This window comes from Anas acuta, chromosome 2 (assembly GCF_963932015.1).
Source record: "Anas acuta chromosome 2, bAnaAcu1.1, whole genome shotgun sequence".
In the NCBI taxonomy this organism is placed as follows: Eukaryota; Metazoa; Chordata; class Aves; order Anseriformes; family Anatidae; genus Anas; species Anas acuta.
Window position 1 is genome coordinate 103329292 of NC_088980.1, and position 19278 is coordinate 103348569.

Below are 19278 nucleotides of genomic sequence, written 5' to 3' on the forward strand. Positions count from 1 at the left end.
CATCCCCCAAAATGTACCTTCCTTCTCTGCTAGGGGAGCATGAGAAGGGTCTGCTGCTAACCCCCCTGCCCCCATAAAACAACTGCCAGACAAAAGGTCTTATGCTGTAGATTTGCTTGCATACTAACCAGTGGTAAGGCTATTTTCTTGCTTTTGAGGTTTTGCTTTGCCTTACTTGTTTTCCAGCCTCTTCACTTCAGCTGTTAAACATTAATTTCTAAGCAGAAGAAAAGCTCTTAATACCATTACAGCTCTTATTTCTCAATTTGTTCTCAAATCATTCCTGTCACTGTCCCGAAAATAAAACTTTAATTGGAAAAGGATTTTGTTTTACAAAACGTCGTCCTTTGAAAGTCTACTGGCAGAGCACATCGAAGAGCAATGCCAACACCATGCTGACTTCTCCCTTTCCAGGGAGAACGTCGCCTTTCCCTCGCTGTTACAGAAAGCATGTATATGTAATGAGCCCAATTTTCAGTCTCATCCTAACTGAGTTACCCTCTCCTTGCCCGGAATTTTGCATACGCTCACATAATTATGCCTTGAAATTTGCAGATACAATTACTTGCTGACACACTTTGTTATTTGAATGATAAAGTGTTTGATTGTATCCAATGAAAACAAGATTAAGATGTGGAAGCAAACGTGTTTTAGCAAACCTAATGTATTAACTTAAGCTTCTGTTGTTTTATGGAAACACAATCCTCTCACAGCACGTCTACACCCTGTCATGAAGTATTGTCTAGAGACCTTGCATTAAAAGCAGGCTAGCCGTGTCACCGCATTACCACATTTGCGCTTGCCTGGTAAGAAATACAGCTACATAGGAATGCTCGTGTGAACTATTTTTATTTTGTTGGAACGGGAAAGTTTGCTCGCATAAAAATCATCAGTGACATATGAACAGAGGCACAAAATAACTAACAAAAGGACACTGCTAAATTAAGCTAATTTTAGAATTCATATAACGCCGCGATGTTTGTCGGTTCATTACATGCAAGAAATGTTTCCGATTTTTCTGCCAAAGAGAGGAAAGCTATTAAATCAGAACTCCTGTTAAGAAGAGAGGCTGTCAAGATACCAAATCACAGTTTATCAACACTAAAAAAGGTTTTTGATCACGTTTAGCTAGGTTTGTCTACGACTTTTGAAGCTACGCTTACTCCTCATTAGTTTACGGTTAGTAAACCTTTAATTAACGTTTTATTAACAAAATTCCACAGGAAATCCTTAAAACTACACGTTGCGTCTGTTTGGTGGCTGAGCCCCTCTCACTGCAGTCCTGCAGTGCTCTCGCAGCAGCTGGATTTCCTACCGCTCACCCAAAGTGCAGACTGCCGGCTGGAAAATCCAGACAGGGCTCAGTTGGATTTCAGGAACAATTATGGCATAAGACTTTCTTGACAGAGCGCGCAGACGTGCAGCTAGGGAGATTACACTCACAATTCATCCTAGCTGGCATCTTTTGGGAAAGAATGCAGAGGAGAAGGAAGCAGCCCAGTAATTACATTTAAAGCTATTATCGACAAAATCTAAGGACAGGGAAAAAAAAAAAAAAAAAAAGGAAAAAAAAAGTTACCATATACTTGGAGGTGCTGACAATGAGATCGAGAAGAAAAAAGGTTTTTGTTATTAATATTTTTGTCTGTTTGAATATACTGTTATGATGGGGGGAAAAATACCTGGAGCTTGGAGTCCATTTTAGGTCTCAAGGCTGGCACCAAATGAAAACAGAATTAAACAGAGAGGTATTTAGCCAATGAATATTATATGGAATCAATCAACATAACATGACTTGCCACTTCAAGCTATTCAGAAGTGACGGCAGTGCTTATATCAGGAGAGTTTAAAGACTCTGACATCCTTTTTCTTTAATTTTATCTAGTTTCAGAGCCTTCAGGGATCATGTGTTTAAGATTTTCTTTGCAATGGAGAGAGCTGAAAATTAACCTTTTTTACAGAGAGACCAAAATTCTTAAGTATTTCTATAAGCAGTAGACTTGGAAGGCAGGTTTTAAAGAAAGTGTGAATTCAGTGCACGACTACAGAGGAAGATTGCAAGAGTCAGTAACTATAATCCAGCAACGACAATGTATCACAAAGTGGATATTAACTTCAGGAAGAATCCGAAGGTGAAATTCCAGTGAAGTCTTGAGCAGCTTCAACTTCAAGCTACAGTCCAGAAAGTCTGTGCCATGCTGGCCAAACCATGGATGAAACATTGTACAAGTGTATATTTAGAAGGACAGGTAGCCACCGATAGCAGCTCAGTTTTTACTGCTGCATTCAACACGAGTGCTTAAATATGAGGGTCACCCTTATTTCTTTGTGTTTCAAAACCCCCTGGTCACTATTTATCCACATCTAAACACTCGTGCAGTCCAGGAGGAAGCCACCACTTCAGCAGCCATATTTAAAGGACACATCCTACAAGCACGTGGTCAGTCTCCGCCACGGAGAGAAGCAGAATATTTTTCCGCACGGGCTGCCAAGGGTTGCTCCTAAAACCGACCTCAGCTCGTATTTGTATTCCAGACTTTTGTTCCCATTGGAGCTATACAGGATCAAAAGCTGTTTACTCCTTCGGCTTAGTAGGTTCTACATCAACGAGGTTTCAGTAAAATGTGCCAAAACCACCGATCAGGGCTTTCAAGTTGTTGCTAGAGCCTAAGGAGGGATGACACAGTGTGTTTACAGTTCATGCGGCTCTGAACTCTCCGGTTCTCTGGCTAAGAGAAAGACAGCACGATCGCAATCCCCTGATTATGGCTTGCATTTTTGAAATGCTCAAATCTTTGCAGCCTTTCCACAGTATTCAATGCCTTTTGACCGTGAACTGCTCCAGAGCGCAAGAAAAAACAGTTGGGAAAATATTAATCCTCGCCTTATATGGTGAGAATAAAAATGAGAAAATATAGGCTGCATTCAATGTGAAATGTCTGAGAAATTCCTCTTCAAGTGAATTCCTTTACTCTAGCTTCTGCATTCACAGGAGACAAATTATTTTGGCATACATAGATAAGAAATTGTGTCAGCTTAAATTAATTTGGTACTACAATTATCAGAAAATGCTGTGATGACCTATTAAGAAAATCAGTATTTTCAGACTTTTGCTGACTCTTAAAACTGTATTCTAAGCTGCACAACAGTTCTTGCAACTTAGATGAGTATTTTTGCTTTGCAAATGAGGAAACGAGATAAAATAGTTAACTGACTTCCCTAGGTCGTTGTAAGACCTGGAGAAAATCTCAGAAGCCTTGATCCTGTATCTCGTGTTGCCTGACAGAGCGTATAAGCTACCACCAATATAAATGTTGGCATTATATCTACTAAATGGCTACATGAGTTCAATAAATTCTGTTAAACTCACCTCTCTCTCTCAGCGGGCTGCTCTCCTGTTGGGGAAGCATTACAGCCCAGGCCCGCACGCAGCTGCGGGAGGGGAGGGAGGACTATCGTAAGTCAGAGGGTAAAACCAACTGGCCATGGGTGCAGCAAGACCAAGCGTCGACTTTAGATTGATTTCTTTGCCTTTCTCAGGAAATTATGGCAAGCAGTTGATCACTGTCACTTAAATACCCACATTTTGCATATCAAAGACTTATGTCCCTTCTATTAGTAGACTAAGCCATTCCTCTCAGTCTTTTCTCCCTGGTTACAAACTCAAAGTCTCTTACCATTCAGAACTTTCCCTACTTGAGTTTCATCTCTCTCAAAGAGAGTTAACTAAAACCAAGCACAGTACCGTACCCCATTGATAAGGATCAGTGCAGAACATAGCAGAAGAATTACTTCCCGTGTCCAACTGCTAATCTAGTACTGCCGTTAATTAACTACAGTTAATCTACCCTTACATGCAATGGAAAACTAAAATATCACCAAAGAAGCTGAGTGATTTCCAACAATATGGTTTTATATAGGGAATAAAATTAAATATGATGCAAGGAAAGTCCCTGCCCTACAGAGCGAGCTCATCTTCTGAAACAACATAATTACACACGCATTCTCACACACATTATAATCTGGCTAGCTGCCTGTGCGGCCTACGAATCCTACTTGTTATTATGTACTTATATTTATTCAACAGTCTTCGTTTTATTTCATCCCGTTTTTCAGAAATGCTGGGTGCCATGACCTTGGCACCAAAGTCCGAGGAGGAGCGGCCTGGATGTGGGCACGGCTGCAGTACCAGGACCCGCAGGGCCTGGCCTTTCTGACGGACGTAGCCATTGGAAAGGGCTGCTGCCAAACCCATCCTCCTCCTTCGGTCACTGCGTTTATGCTGGGCATAACCAGTCACCTGAAGGGGACTTTGGTGCTCTTTGATTGAAAAAGCAGAGCAAGGCTCCCTGCAAACAGACAAGATGGGGACAAAGTGCTGAAGAATTTTTAGTGCATAAAGGGAACATACGCAGGGATCCAGGAGCTGGCCTTTCTGTTCTCATATTGCGTGTGGTCTGCAATTAGAGGGACTCAAACAATCATTATTTATTTATTTATTTATCACCAAGATCATCTTTATTTCTTTCAAAAACTTGACTGAAAGAGTTAAGTGAAAACTTACAGCTCCTGGAAGAACGGAAATCTGGGGAAGCATCTGCTTAAACCATGGGGTACATGGAGTGGCACAGGCTCTGATGCTCTTTGTTTTTTTCTTGTTGTTATTGTTTTTCCAAGTTAATTTTCTACCGGGCAAGTTCCCCGAAACGGTTCAAAATAGAGCAAAACACCTGTATTTACACAGCTCAAGGCAAGAAACAGCGACTGGATGACACCAGCTGAAAAGTCATCACCCTTGCCTCGAATGTGAAACCAGAGTGTGTATTCTCTTTGACCAGGCCTGAGAAATCACAAAGGAAATGGAGAAGTCAGTTCACATAAGACTACTTTTATATCTTAAGCATCTGTAGACCCATTCATATTGATTACCTGATTATCGCAAACTACGCATTTTTTCCAGACATACTACAGCTACCAACATTTGTCAGGCTTCACTCAAATTACCTCTTACAACTCATTGTAACCCAAGCAAGCTACGATGTTTCTGCAAATCATGAAGATAGATTTTCTTTAATTTCATCCAGCAGCTGTTGAAGCAAAATGACAAATAATCACAGCACAGTTCCCTCTATGCTCACCAAAAAAGCTGTAAATACACTTAACAACCTGCAGCATAAACACATCTTTTTCAAGCAGGGCTGAATATCTTTCAGAAAGTGTTTTCATTATAGGTGTATCTGATGAGAAGAAAGGCTTTACAGGACACAACCACAATGCCTCTTTTTCCAAAGACCATACACACAGTCCCTGCTGCATTCCATCTCTCAGCTGAATCAGCTATCCAAAAATACCAGTAGCTAACCATCCTTCTGTAAATGAATACGGTAATTGGTCTGATTAATTTAACATCTACTTATTTCAACTTGAAAACTAACTTGGGGCATATATGACAACTGATGGAAGTCATGGAAGCCTGTAACAGTGCCCTGGTCGGCTCACAGTACTTCTGCAATACGTTCCCTGTCATTAGGACTTAAACTAATTCAGAGTTTTGAGCAGCAGCCATGTGGCATACGACAAATTGCAGGGTATGGTGCTGAGTCCAGCGTTAGAGTCCCACTCACCTGGACCCACACCGCAGCCAGACACCACAACCGCTGGCGCTGCCGTCCTTCAAAACACATCGCTGACTTGATCCAGCATGACAATATCCAGTAGTTTGTTGTTTCTTTTTCCCTGTAGCATCGTTTTTCACACAGATCATTTCACTGATGGCTCAGCAGTTTGGCCCTGCCAACATTCACGCTTGCCAAAGCCGAGGTGGTGGCAGGCAGATGCACAGAGCCAGAAGGTTCCTGCGCGGACCTTGCCAGTGCAGCCACTGTCTTACCGAGTTATGCTCTCAGGAGGCAACAACCTCGAAGCCTCCCCTTGAGCTTAGCTAAGAAATGCCACTACAGAAGCATATGTAACATGCCGAGGCAGCTTCCAACTGAAAAGCAAAACAAACAAGCAAACCACGAAGAGACAGAACATCAACTTAACGTATTCCAAAAAAAAAAAAAATGTGCTTCTGAATGAAATTTGAATTTAAAAAATATGTTTCTTTAGAGCATCAGTGTACCTGATAATGAAATTTGCAATTCAGAGTTGCGCTGAATTTGTGTAAAATAAAATCAGTTACAGCCTTCCCCATCTTTCCTAACTGTGAGGGTCTTCGGGAACCACAAACCTGTCTTCTACCGTTTTGAAGAGCCCTTTAGGGGCCATCTCTAGGACTGACTGTTCCTGATGGTGAGTATCTTGTGCTGATCCCAAAGGTCAACTGCACCTCTAATTAAATTTCTGAAAACAGAAAACAAACAAACAACAAACACAGAATATAGGGGGTAAGAGCTGAACTCCCCCCCCAGCTGGGGTAATCAGGAGTCACTGGGAAGGTATTTACACTGTAATTCAGGCAGGACCATCCCATACAGTCATACAGAAGAAATGATTAACAAAGGAGACAGCAGTTCATGTGGTGTGCTGTGTCACTGGGAAAACCATGTTCTCAACCGTCTACAAATTCACTTCTGAGTCTGAATAGACAGCTCGTGGGACTGGTGTTCAGGGTGGCTGATTCAGGTGGGGAGGCTCAGCCTTTAATTCTCAAGGAGTTTGTGAGAAAGTCACTTTCCCCCTTTCTAGCTGTTTCCTTCCCTCGCTCTGTTCCTCCTTGTGTTTTTTTTTTTTTCCATTTAGATTGTCAACACTTCGAGGCAAAGACTGAAGGCTCCTGCACAGCTAGCTGCACGGCATGCGGGCTGCCCAGCTATTTTTTGACTTCTGCTCTCGGTTCTACCTTGCCTAGTTTCACTGCTTCTGCTGTTGTATAACACCAGTTTCTGGAGAGCTTCTGCTCGTATATTTAGTTGCAGAGCACCTAGAAGGTACTAAGTTTTCAATAACAACAATAAATCCCTGACAAACCCTCAAAGAAATAAGAATTTGAAATGTCTCACCTCTAGGCAGATGCAAATGACTGCTGGGGAGCAAAGGACGATCTGAGAAAGCTCACGAGAACTTGTTCCAAAACAGAGAGCACTTGCCTAGAGTATGAAAACTACCTCTGCCAGCCATTTGGAGAAAATATTTGACCCAGGGACTCGCCTAGGTAGGGAAGTGAGTGTCCTATCTGCCAGGCTACAGGAGCAGCCCCTGCTTGCATCTGCTGCCACCTCCAAGTACCTGCTCACAAGGGAAACCCAGCAGCAAGCCAGTGAGGGCGCTTTGGGGCAGGCAGCGGGGCTCCAGAGGGGGATGCAGGAGATCCAGCGAACTGGGAATAATCCGATTCATCTCCAGTCCTACCTCGGTCTCGAAAGAAAATCTTCTGATAGGAACTAAACTGCGACTCTTCTGTTTTTCCCAGGCTTTGTAAGTATTTTCTGCAGGCTCAGCTCCCCTTGACTCAACTCGAGAGCAACGCAGGCCTCCCAAGGCACATTATAGTGAACTCCAGGACAGCACGCTTTACTGCCATAAATGTTTAACGTGTTTGTTCTGAAATTTACCTGTAAAGAGTCATTAATCTTGCAATCATTACTGTTACTCTGTAACTTAGAAAAAAGATACCTAGAAAGAAAAATGAAGATTTTGCTAGTTTGATAAGGAGAGAAGTGGGGAAGAGGATTACAAGAGAGAAGCATCATTTCAAGTGGCATTTCCCTAGTAACTAGCACCAGTCTCAGTAATGCAAGTGAATGGAAACATAACCAAGTTCAGCAGTTAAAAAAAAAAAAAAAAAAGCAATGCACTTTGCTCCTGTCATAAAACCTTCAAACAAATTCTTTGTACACTGGTGAGGAAGTCTTTTGTTTCTGCTCCACTCAAAGGACTGCTTAAGCTGCAGAGCAGTCCCCCAAAACCGTTCCCAAAGCCGAGACAGAAGGAAGCTAGAAATTTTTTCTTTGCAACAAAGTTTCTTTATTTTATTAGCATAGACATTTGGCTTTTGGTAAAGATGTACAAATAATGCTCCACAGTGACATTACCTCAGCTACATATTTGTTAGAGAAGCTGAACAGCAGAGTCTGGGAAAAGTGCAAACTATTTCTCAAAGTAACCTCTTGTCCGTCTGGCACATTTCAAGGGACAGAATGTCTGGGTCACATAGGAAAGAAGCTGGAAGCCCTGTGAACCTTGACAGAGCCATGTTGCAAGCTGTGTGAACGGCTTCAGATGAGGGAGCTTAAAAAAAAAATAAATAGTGCCACTGTAAAGGTCTCACAAAACCGCTTAAAATACTGTAAAGCTTCTAGAATAAGAGACCCCAGTGTTGCCAACCCTCGCGATTTTATTGAAAGTCTCATGATGCTTTATTTAGAGCTATAGCTGTCGAAAACAACAGATTACCTTGGGATCAGCTGCCATTAAAGCAGGCCTCCAGCAGAGGTTACACAGAAGAGCTTGAAAAGCCAAAGGAGGCTGCAAAGCCTCCAGAAAATAACATGTTTGTTAAAGGCTCACGATCCTTAAGCTAATCGTGACTTTGACAGACTGGCTCAAGACTTTGGTGGTGTTAGCAATACCACAGAGGTGGGAAAAAAAAGACTGAAACCCAACAAACCTTGCCTTAAAACTAACCCTAAATGAATTCCTCAACAACACGAGAAAACTGGCAGCAAGAGCAGAAAGCGATCTCCACACTGCCTCACAACAACACTAAAGAAAATCTCACTCTTCCCTAAACCAAAGGTTAATAACGAAAACCAGGAGAACCTCAGAAATACGTTGGGCTTATGGAGCCATTCCCAGGAGGAAAGGTAAGAAAAGGTAGCCGAGGATCTAGCGGGTCTTCCTTCCAGCCTGGTCGCTGGAGCCCGGCAGTCAGCTGCCAAATAGGTGCAGCGACTTCAGAAACAGGAGATGTGGGAGCTGGTGGAAAACAGATGGAATACTTGCCTGCTCTGCTAGGGAGGGTTATTTTTTGCTGCTTCTCCTCCCATCCACACGAATTATCATATATACCCCGTGGATGTTCAGTGTGAGGGAAGTGGGGCGAGAGGATCAGGCTGTGGCCACACTAGTGGGAGAGAACTATCAACACTCATCAAAGGAGCCTGGATGGGAAAAAACAGTCTTCAAGTAGGCCAGATCAAGATAAGAGAGATGTAACGCCGCGAATAAACTATCACTTCCACCTTTGCTACATTTATCTCTTCCTTCATCATTATTTCTCCACTCCCCCCCACCACTCCTTCAGATTTCCATTTCCATGTAAGGCAGAAGATCAAGATGTGTGTTTTAATTTAAAAGGGAAGGCACAGGGGAAGACATGCGGAGATTAAAGCGCTCAGCCCTTCTTTCTTTCTCCCTTGGAAGTTTTGTTTTAGCAGGGAGGAGACTGGTCTGATCCGAGCAAACAGCACTTTGTCAGGATATCGCTGCAAGGAGCAGCAGAGCATCTCCAGCCAAGAGAGCATCTGAGCCCGGTGGCAAGAGCCACGCCAGAGATGGGGGCAAAGAACAGAGCAGGAAAGTTTCTCCCGTTCAGCCCAGCTGGCAATTCACCAAGGCAAAAATGGAAACAGTATTTTTCCTGCGGGAAGGGGGATCTGTTGGGCTCTAAACCAAACAGGTATATTCTTTTTGTAGTCCCCCCCTTCTGCCTGAAGCACCTGCTCTTTAATGCTACCACACCAAACGCTGTAAACAACAAAAAGATAAAAAAAGCATGCTTTTTCTATCTAAGGTGGAAATTCAAAATAGTTACAATAACATGAAAAAGTCCTGGAGACTCCCAACCAATGCCTGTTGGGTCTATGTAAATACACCCAGCTATTTACTGCATGAAAATAATTTAGAGGTGGAAAGCCAGCCAGGCATGATACAGGAGATTTGTAGTCTTTTTTTTTTTTTCCCTAGATTTTGGTTAAGAGCTTGTTTCCCGTTTGTTTTTAAGATATTCAGGACTCCTCCCAAACCTGCTAAGCCCCACAACACTCTTGTTCATTGAGTTTAAGAACCGTTCCACAGAAGCTAGAGACAAACAAACAGCAAGTAAGCTGCAGGGAGTGGAACAAAGCTCCCATTAAAACCCCATTAAACTTTCCGAAACACAGTTGCACCGGCCCCGTACCTCTCTGGACAATTAACACAAAGCAACCCCAGCCCTCCTTGTTGGAGTGACCATGTCTGGAAGAAAACGGGGGCTTCCTTTACGATGCAGAGGCCTGCCAAGAGCTGAGGTGCTCGGGGCTGGAGGGGAGGTTGCACGGGTGGCCACTGTCCACTTGTGTGGCTCCACAGGTAGTAAGCTCCGGCTAATACTTCTAAAAGGTATTTTCAGTTCATATTTTCAACCATCTCAGTTGCTGATCAAGGTTTTAGAAATTCTCCCTGCGGAGACCCAGATGAGCTGTTAGTTTTCCGGATCCTGTGGCTCCTCGGGATGCTGCCCCACCCAAGCTGTGAAGCCCGGCTGACATTTTGCTTGTGTAGGACATACGTATGCAGTGTGCTGATAAATCGCAGGATGGAATGCATTTATTTGTGCCTGCCGAAATACGTACCGTCATGGCAAAGCCTTGCACGGAAATGTAAATATTTAACATTAAAAAAGGGGTAAATGCGTGCGTATCAAAATAGTTTTCACTCAAGAACCTGATTTAAAACTTACCTGCGACATTCAAAATAAATACGAACCCGCTGTGGCTTAAGAGTCTGCAGTTTGTTTGTGATTGATATTTGTTTAATAAGAGAGTGTATGCACACTATTTGAAGCTGATGGTTACCAAAATCTCTGTACACACAACAGCCCTAAAAGGAATGTACTTCCCTCTTTAGTGTTTCCTGAAGAGTCCCAGCTCCGTCCCGTGCTACCAGAGTAAAAACAAGGTGGAGGCAGGGCAGGCCGGGGTGCAGTCACACACCGTGCGTACAGACATGGCATGCCCCACCAGGAACAGATAAGGATGAAAACAATTTTGGGGTAAGTACCTCAATGCTGCAGATAAACGTCTACAAGTGCCTGTGTTGCATAAAACTTTTAAAAGACCATGTGTAGCTAGATACGAAATCAAATTAATGGCTAACATGATATTGTGTAAGCATAATTATCAAGATGATGGGATGTTTTAAGTTAATTGAAGAAATACTAACAGGTTCATAAATCTTGTCAGATAGATTTATCAGATTGGAATATTTTGAAAACCTCACCAAACGAGCTCTGACTTTAGAAAGAGTAAGATTAGAGTCTGTTGTTGCACATCTCCTACAAAAACAAAACAGAAAGGTCAAAGCAGTGTGCCTGACATAAACTGCACTTGGAAGTTTCATTACAGATTGGCACGCACTCCATTCGCAGCATCACCTACAGTTACCGTCAGCCAGGAAGAAAAAGATAAAGTGTTCCTCAATATTCAAGAGAACGTTAACAAAAGAAAGCTGTGTCAGGGTGGTAGCCTCCCAAAGCGCTCAGTAAAATATATTCCATCTATGAAAATTAGGCTCAAGTCAAAAGAATATTAAAGGACTGTGCTAGTTCCTAGTCTTCCCACAGGACCCAGCCGTGTTTCCCAGGTGCTGATCATGCCATAACTCAGCACAAAGCTTCAGCTCCGATAATGCTTCTGCAACTCATTTGAGCCTGAGCTACGCAGACAAAATGAAGCATGCCATAACTTCGGAGATAATGGCATCAAATTAATTCCTCAGCATAATTGTAAGCAGGGTTGATATAAGATTCAATTTTGTTAGCGAAGTACCAAAGCAGTTTTAGCAAATCCTAGACAATGATTCAATCACTTAGTACGAAGAGCCCTTATGTCACAGGCACTTTGGGTTAGCATCCACACGTGCTGGAGTAGCACCTCCCTGATGCAATGGATTTTATCCCATGCCACGTTATGATGTCAGCAGAAACGTTTCAAGCCTCACTGCTTACAACAAACACTGAGTGCATCACGGTTGCTATGAAATGAGGGAATCCAGAAGGAAGATCTACACTAACATTTTTCTTCTAAAACAAAGTTGACTGTGCCTTCTCCTGTGTTGATGAATCTGAAGCAATAGGACTTCCCTAGCTACTTACGTGAAACTTCCACGGTCAGGGTAATGGGCTTGTTCTTTTCTCAGTTGACAGCTAGACGTTTTCCTTTCAAACTCGTACTTTTGTTCAGCTGAGATACTCAATGAGTTAATAATCAGAAACAATCTTCTGAGAGGTACCTTGAGTCGAGTGTTTTGGGTAGTTTTAAAGAGTTCTCCAATCTGAAATCTGGCCGCATCGATTAACAGCCGAACAGCCCCAGCTGAAAGGCAGGCTTCTGCTCTGCCTGTTCCCCCCACCACTCCTCAGTTTCACAGATTCCAAATAGAGGAGTCTCTGGCCTTTCCATATGTTGCAAGGATCACTATTTCTTCACTGTTTTAGCCATAAAAAAGTAACATGCCAGGATGTCTTCACCCTAGGTGCAGAGCGCCATGCCATGCCGTTCTCGGACTCTGCCTGCAATCTTCATAAATTCTGATGCTGAAGTGATTTACAGCTCGATCAGATCTCGGCCCTGGCTTACCAGGCCTTGAGAAATCGTGCTTACCCCTTTCATAAAGGGAAACACTTTTGCCTGCAATATGCAGATGGCTGTAGGCTTGGCTGTTATGAGCTGCTGAGGGTAAGAATTTCACAAAGTGTATGATGACATCTGTACAGATCAGAAGGCTGTCCAGAGTTACAACAGTTAAAGATTCAGCAAGAATATTAAGCACTGACTTCTGGGTTTAAGCCAATCACAACGAGAAATCAAGCTGAAGCTTAATATGGAGCAGTTAATTATTTTTGTTTTATCCTTAAACATTCCTCTGAAAACTGGAATGGTTCACTTACAGATAAACAGGGGGCATTTTCCCTCTTGCCCAGCTGTTTAGGAGCCAAATGACCACACAAATGATGAGAAAAGCAAGGAGCAGTTGGGCCAAGGACCTTCAGATAAGACTTGTCATCGCAAGAAGACCAACACAGCACCACTCCAAACTGCACCCAGTATGACAAAACAGAGATGACATAAGGACAACGTGACAAGTGCTCATCACCTGTCCAGCAAAGGGACAAGCTCACACGGGAACATGACCCCCAAATGGCCCCAGTGTCCCGCAAAGAGGTTTCCACTGAACTCACAGTGGGGAGGTGGAGCACACCACATGGACCACGAAGGGCCATCAGGGCTTAGCAGCTCCTGATCAGTGTGAGCCCCTCAGGACACCGTGATTCAAGCTGGGTGGCTCAGCTCAGGCACAGAAATGCAGCACTGAGCCGAGCTACCGTGTGTTAAACACACCCGAGCACGGGGAGTTCAGTGCACAAACGCCCGTGTGCTCCTGTGTGGAGTGAGCCCAATGGCCACCAGGGCACATGGGCGAGCTCGGCGCTGCTAACAGGTGATTGCACCGTCGAGATAATCTGGAAAACAGCTCAGCCGTGCCTGTACAGCCATGCCTGCAAGCTAAAGCTGAATAAATAAATAAATACCAATCTTTTCAAGCCAGAAATGACTCTGCAGAGGGAGACAGCTCTGGCATTCCTGAATCCTCTTAATCTGCCGCACGGGTAGTTGAGATTGACTGCCTTTCTCAGGGTGAGCAGTGCCAGTGCTCCTCATCCGTAACCTGTTCACACTGCCCCCGTGCAGACCCTGCCCCCCAGCTTCTGCATCTGCTGCCTCTACTGCCTACCGAAATCTCCATCCTTTGTCCTCCTTTGAGTGGATATGGAAGAGCTGTACAATGAGCAGCGTGGTAAATGATTTACATGACCCACCAGGGATGGAGAGGGATTTACCAGGAAAAAGCATCAGCAAGGCAGACAGATGGCTGTACTGCAGGGGTTCTGGCGAAGGAAAAGGCTACGAAGACCAGTTGGAAAGGGGAGGGAGGTCCAGAGCTTACAACAGGCCACCAAGCACAGGGCTGGAAGGGACTGCTGGACAGAGACAAGACCTGCACAAGAGGCCACCCAGTTAATTTGAAGGCTGGATCATGAGGCAAACACGTAGGCAAAGGACTGGAGGAGTGGTTTGTTAGATAGGGTTTAGTAGATGGAGTATGCAAAGTCTGATGAATAAGCTCACAAGCTGCTAGCAAAGGCTCCCTTCTCCAGCTGCGTGAGCGCTGTAGTCTATGAAAAGGGCACAACAGTAAGTGATACCTTTGAGAAGGAAGCTGTGAGTGCCCAGAGGATGTTTATGGGAGCTTTCAGGACAGGACATCAATGTTGAAAGCACAAAGTTAAGGAAAGTTTGTCCAAGTCACTCTTTTCTTCTAACCCTTCCACCAATTCCCCTTCCTCTAAAACAAAATCTCTATCACATAAATCCCTTGCCTTTGCTTTCAAGATCTATTCATTTTCTACCTATCATATCTCATTTCTCACTGAAATATCAGCTCCTGTCTCTGATCAGCCAGTGATGCCAGCATTCATCACCAACTTCAGTGACAAGCTGGGACAACAATCTTTGCAGGAGCGTTTGCCATGGATATGAGCAAGACTGCATTTGTCAGGGCACGAGAAAAGTATGCTGCAGCAGTCGAAACATGAAACAGTGAATTTGATCTAGATGAGAAGGTGGATAGAAACAGAAGATGTTTTGGAAAAATATGAATTTGTCTGAGACTCCTCAGACTCTTCTTGCAACTCTGTTTAATCCTATATATTCTACTCCAAAAACAAAACAAGGTAATATTCGGGGTCTCTCATGACTTTCTGCAGCATTTCCTTGCAATACGCTTCATATGAAAAAAAGAAAATCCATTGTTTTCTAAAGGAAAGCTCAGCTACACCATTAATTATAATGAAAGGCAACAAAACAATCATATAGACAAAACAGAGAATTCAAAAGCACAGCAAATCTGCCCCTATTAAAAGGAGGCCACTTATTGTAAATAAAGGCTTGTTTTGTTTTTAATTTCTACATTCCTTCACCTTTATTCAGACCCATACTATGCACCAACTTGACTAAGTTATTTGGAGTGCAGGAGCTGCGTGAGCTACAGACACCCTGCAAGGAAACAAACAAATTAAGACAGAAGACATTAGTACTAGAAAGCTAGGACTGAATCTTCAGGTTTAAAATTAAAAAACGTGAGTTTATGAGTAACTGAGTGATCGTGATGCTATTGTTGTGCCTTCCAGCATGTCACATCCCAGCCTTCTGCTGGATGCTGCAGTGTGTCCACGACTCCCTTGTACTTGGGAGTCCAGAGCTGGACACATCACCCCAGGTGTGGCCTTACCTGATGAAAGTCACAGATAAAATTTCCTTCGCCTTATCTGCACGTTCACATTAAATGAAAATACTGGGACACTTCTCCACCAACCACTCAGGCATTCAAAACTGAAGAAGGCAAAATCATTAGCCACATTTAAGAGCCGGGCCTGACTCAGACCTTAGTTTCTCCCATGCTAATAGCTCTGTTGATTTGCACTGTTATACCCAGGTCGTATCAGGAGTAAATGTGTCCAAATTTTGGGGTTGGAATCAGAAGATCTTTAAGGTCCCTTCCAAACCAAACCATTCTGTGAGACCATTTTTTTTAATTAATTTATTTTTTAACCAGCTACTTCTCTCCATACACAAAAACTACCAAACACGTAGTGCAAGAGGATGTGTTATTTCTGAGCAATACAGAGCCAAACAACAGACTGCTGTCTTCCAAGCATACATTTTCACGGACAGCACCAATATTTGAAAGATTTTTTTTTCCTAACCATTATCTGATTGTACATTTCCCTGCATTAAAAATAAATAAATAAATGGAGCGACTGTCAGCTCTCCCCATGCTTCCTGGCATATGAACACAAAAAAATGCACTTCACAAAGCAACTTGATAGATTTCCTCATAGAAGCAAGTATTATTAATTCAGCTTTGTGATCTCAACTCTGAAGCCTTCAAACTTCTTGCAGCGCTTGCTGTAAGCACCGTACCACCCAGTGTCTGTCTTTGGGCTGTCAGAATTTGAGGTGCAATTTCAGTATTTTTTATTTGTGGGTGACTCGCATTTAAATATCAATGGTCAGGCAGCTTTCATTGATCACCAAGTTGTTGTTTTCAAGGCAGCTTGTTTTATTTAATGCTGGTACTCAGCCTAGGGTCTACAAACAATACATGAGAAGTTGTTCTCCAGGCATCCCTTCCTGGAAGGTCATCGCTGTTGTAAAGTGCAATACACATAGCCAGGACTTTACTCCTGAGTGACACTGTAAGAGATGAGTGTTTATGCCATTTTTGTCGCAGAGATAAAGTTTGTACACAATTTCCCTTAAATTTCATGTTTACTTATAACATACTTCAAGTCGTAGCTCCTTTGTGTGGAGGGTAGCTGTGGAGGCAAAGGGGTGGCAGGCCTGGGTTATCTTCCTGGCTCACCATGAGATGTGCTGCAGCATTTTGCAGTAGCCAGATGAAGGAGAAGAAAGAAGTGTCAGAAAGAGAAGAAAAACATGGATGAGTTCTTGGTTATTTGGTTATTTTATGTACACATCAAGACCTAAGGGTTCACAATGTTACAGATTCCCAGTTTAAATCCAGCCTACGTTTTTTGCACACCAGTCTCTAAGTTTTGCCTAACTCTCGTTGTACAAGCTTCAACAAATTGTCTCTTCACAAATGGGACACAATATTCACCTCAAGGAGACAGCTTGGAGGCTGCTTAGAAGATAATACTCAAGAGCTTGAGACAGCCTTCGAGCATTTAATGCAAAAGAGATGTGAAGAGCACACTGTAGGCACTAAATACTAACTCAATCTACTATGTTACCAAAAAGTTGTAACACATACTAAGCAGAGAGAGTGTGATGAGCAAACAAGAAAATTGTCATCTCAGTAGAAACCACACTAGGCCAGCAAAAGTATTCCAAAGATCACCAGTGGATGAAAAATTATTTGCTGAAAGTCTTCACACAGTCAGCGATTTATTTTTGACCCCTTCCTTACCTCCCCCACTCCCAAATTATACACCTCTGATTATGATGATTACTCTAATCCGCTAGCATATCTGCCAGAACGGACCTGACAAAGCAGCTCTTACTAATGAAGCACAAAGCCTTTTACAAGATGGAAAGCAGTGAAGCTATGAGGTCCTTCAGGACAGGCAAGGTGCCAGGTGATGAAGGACTGTCAAGCAAGTCCTGTAAAGACCATCAAGACCAGGTGGGTCCAATCTAATAAGCAGCATTTCCAAAAACAGAAAAAAAAATTACAATCAATTTCATAAAGCTGCCATTTCTTTAACAGATGGAGTCTCCCAGAAAGGCAACCAGATGCTATGGATGATGGATGCATTGTAAGAATTTAGACAGACCAATGACTGCAAGAATGGTCATCTAATTTTATAGCCCAGATTGGATTTAGTTCTAGTGTAGGAGAGATTTAATATCATATTAAGAGCGAGAAAATAAATGTCAGTGTAAAATCATGCCTTGTTAGTTGGAAAAAGTTGGGGATCCATTGTATATCATGGGAGAGTTGCTCATTATCAAAAGGGCTTTTGACTGGGTAGAGTGAAAGAACTTTTCTAAGCCCTGAAGGACACACATGGTTATTTAACAGCAAGCACGCTTTTCTCTTGGATATGCAAATAAATAAATAGATAGAAAAAATAGTTCTCTGCTGTTTGAAGTACTTGAAAATATTGTTCACTCCACTATTTCAGCTTGAAATTTCTCCTGGGAGCAAATGGGGAGAAATACATGAAAAAGGCATTAATGTGAGCAATCATGTCTATAAAAATTATACAATGCTGAAAGAATGTTGCAGCTACTCTGGCACTCTGTTACTGATATTTAAAGGTCGGCTTGCTGAATCTTAAAATCTTCAAATTAACCAAGTATTTAATGTCACTGCTCTGCATTCCTGGGTTAACCGAATCCGAATGATAATTTAAACTGAGCAAAATAAAGCATGACCTGAATTAGGTAATGGATGATGAGGTACAATTAACATTACTATTCAAAATAATGGGCCAGATTCTCTTTGCTACAGAATTTCTGCTTGGTTCAGCAGGAAGGAGGGTCAAAAAACCAATTACTGCTCCCAACTTATTTGTCCAGCCTTGAAACACGGACAAGCCTCGCGTCTGCTTTGACATGTAGCAGAAGGCAAAACTCCTTAACCATCCTCTGTCAGCTAAGAAGAGCTGGAGTACTTAAACCACAGCTTCTCCCTGTCTCCACCACATTGCCTGAAGATACCTGTGTTCTGGGGTATGGTGAGAATGGTTTAAGTAGTAACCATCTCAGATGAAGAAATCCCCAAGATGTACCTGGGCATAGCCCCATGTAAGTAGATGTTATTAACCACACGATTTCCATGAGGACAGGAAAGATGAACAAATAATAAGAATAAAATCTAATGTATTACACAGATGAAAAATATATTAACAGAAATAAATAGATTTTATAGTGTTTTGCAAAATGAACAGTGAAACTATGCTGCAGTGGAGTTTAGATACTTACAGAATAACACTGCAATTGTCTAAAAACTTGGAGAAACATACCAAGATTAAGAGGAAAACATAAATCCAGTCTGTTTAAAATCCAGTATAATGCAAGTAGCTACCTGAAAAAATAAAAAAGTTGGATTTGAAATGTCAAACTGTGATCTGTTATTATTTTTTTTTCTATTTACAAAACCAGATAGCAACACCCCTGGTAAAATAAGGTACATTAGGCTACAAGCATGCATTAGGGGAGACAAAATTCAGCTGTGGCTGCTAAATCGAAGAGAGCTCAACAGCTCATGGACTGGTCACACAGACCTGTGCTCCCTTCCTCCTCAAGAGGTCTTTCATTTGCTCCCATTAAGAATTTTACCTGTTAAGCAACCCAAAATTGAGAAGATGTGGCTTTAACAAACTTATTCCTCGAATACAGAGTAAGCAGTGCCTAGTTTCTTAGTAATCTAATAAAGTGTATTGGGTGCTTCTAACTAAAGAGAACTAGTTTAAATGGAAAAAAAATGAATTCACACAAACCTATTTTACACTTCTTTGGGGAGTCTCTATTTATACCTTGGACTACACAACCCACATTTGAGTAAGGTTTAGAGTTTCAAAGCAAAGCATTTCTCAGATGGTGGTAATGACACATACACACACACTGCCCCTCTCCTTCCCCCCAACCATTTGGCTTTCATAATACATGCACCAGACACATTTCCATTCTAGCACCATTCATTGCACAAAAGGAAGACATCTGACTTAGAGTTAAGATGGAAAGGACAGAACAATAGTCTACGAGG

The 19278-nt window shown here is 42.5% G+C and overlaps 1 protein-coding gene across 1 annotated transcript in view; it reads right to left on the minus strand.

The window, feature by feature from the left end:
* The window catches only part of LDLRAD4 (low density lipoprotein receptor class A domain containing 4), a 282164-nt gene that overhangs the window by 64098 nt on the left and 198788 nt on the right, over positions 1–19278 (minus strand). The window lies entirely within an intron of this gene.